The sequence below is a fragment of the Aquarana catesbeiana genome, unplaced genomic scaffold, assembly GCF_042186555.1.
Source record: "Aquarana catesbeiana isolate 2022-GZ unplaced genomic scaffold, ASM4218655v1 unanchor1, whole genome shotgun sequence".
Taxonomy (NCBI): domain Eukaryota; kingdom Metazoa; phylum Chordata; class Amphibia; order Anura; family Ranidae; genus Aquarana; species Aquarana catesbeiana.
Window position 1 is genome coordinate 354 of NW_027362512.1, and position 2,147 is coordinate 2,500.

Below are 2,147 nucleotides of genomic sequence, written 5' to 3' on the forward strand. Positions count from 1 at the left end.
TGTTCCTCCTCCTCCTCATGTTCCTCCTCCTCCTCCTCCTCCTCCTCATGTTCCTCCTCCTCCTCCTCCTCCTCCTCCTCCTCCTCATGTTCCTCCTCCTCCTCCTCCTCCTCATGTTCCTCCTCCTCCTCCTCCTCATGTTCCTCCTCCCTCCTCCTCCTCATGTTCCTCCTCCTCCTCCTCCTCATGTTCCTCCTCCTCCTCCTCCTCATGTTCCTCCTCCTCCTCCTCCTCCTCCTCCTCCTCTCCTCCTCCTCCTCCTCATGTTCCTCCTCCTCCTCCTCCTCCTCATGTTCCTCCTCCTCCTCCTCCTCCTCCTCCTCATGTTCCTCCTCCTCCTCCTCCTCCTCCTCATGTTCCTCCTCCTCCTCCTCCTCCTCATGTTCCTCCTCCTCCTCCTCCTCCTCATGTTCCTCCTCCTCCTCCTCCTCATGTTCCTCCTCCTCCTCCTCCTCATGTTCCTCCTCCTCCTCCTCCTCCTCCTCCTCCTCCTCCTCCTCCTCCTCCTCCTGTTCCTCCTCCTCCTCCTCCTCCTCCTCATGTTCCTCCTCCTCCTCCTCCTCCTCCTCATGTTCCTCCTCCTCCTCCTCCTCATGTTCCTCCTCCTCCTCCTCCTCATGTTCCTCCTCCTCCTCCTCCTCATGTCCTCCTCCTCCTCCTCCTCCTCCTCCTCATGTTCCTCCTCCTCCTCCTCCTCCTCATGTTCCTCCTCCTCCTCCTCATGTTCCTCCTCCTCCTCCTCCTCCTCCTCATGTTCCTCCTCCTCCTCCTCCTCCTCCTCCTCCTCCTCATGTTCCTCCTCCTCCTCCTCCTCCTCCTCATGTTCCTCCTCCTCCTCCTCCTCATGTTCCTCCTCCTCCTCCTCCTCCTCCTCCTCCTCCTCATGTTCCTCCTCCTCCTCCTCCTCCTCCTCCTCCTCCTCCTCCTCCTCCTCCTCCTGTTCCTCCTCCTCCTCCTCCTGTTCCTCCTCCTCCTCCTCCTGTTCCTCCTCCTCCTCCTGTTCCTCCTCCTCCTCCTCCTCCTCCTCATGTTCCTCCTCCTCCTCCTCATGTTCCTCCTCCTCCTCCTCCTCCTCCTCATGTTCCTCCTCCTCCTCCTCATGTTCCTCCTCCTCCTCCTCCTCCTCCTCCTCCTCCTCCTCCTCCTCCTCATGTTCCTCCTCCTCCTCCTCCTCCTCATGTTCCTCCTCCTCCTCCTCCTCCTCATGTTCCTCCTCCTCCTCCTCCTCCTCCTCCTCCTCCTCCTCCTCATGTCCTCCTCCTCCTCCTCCTCCTCATGTTCCTCCTCCTCCTCCTCCTCCTCATGTTCCTCCTCCTCCTCATGTTCCTCCTCCTCCTCCTCATGTTCCTCCTCCTCCTCCTCCTCCTCCTCATGTTCCTCCTCCTCCTGTCCTCCTCCTCCTCCTCCTCCTCCTCCTCCTCATGTTCCTCCTCCTCCTCCTCCTCCTCCTCCTCCTCCTCCTCCTCCTCATGTTCCTCCTCCTCCTCCTCCTCCTCCTCCTCATGTTCCTCCTCCTCCTCCTCCTCCTCATGTTCCTCCTCCTCCTCCTCCTCATGTTCCTCCTCCTCCTCCTCCTCCTCCTCCTCATGTTCCTCCTCCTCCTCATGTTCCTCCTCCTCCTCCTCCTCCTCATGTTCCTCCTCCTCCTCCTCCTCCTCTCCTCATGTTCCTCCTCCTCCTCCTCCTCATGTTCCTCCTCCTCCTCCTCCTCATGTTCCTCCTCCTCCTCCTCCTCCTCCTCCTCCTCCTCATGTTCCTCCTCCTCCTCCTCCTCCTCCTCATGTTCCTCCTCCTCCTCCTCCTCCATGTTCCTCCTCCTCCTCCTCCTCATGTTCCTCCTCCTCCTCCTCCTCTCTCCTCCTCCTCATGTTCCTCCTCCTCCTCCTCCTCATGTTCCTCCTCCTCCTCCTCCTCCTCATGTTCCTCCTCCTCCTCCTCCTCCTCATGTTCCTCCTCCTCCTCATGTTCCTCCTCCTCCTCCTCCTCCTCCTCATGTTCCTCCTCCTCCTCCTCCTCATGTTCCTCCTCCTCCTCCTCCTCATGTTCCTCCTCCTCCTCCTCATGTTCCTCCTCCTCCTCCTCTCCTCCTCATGTTCCTCCTCCTCCTCCTCCTCCTCCTCATGTTCCTCCTCCTCCTCCTCCTCCTC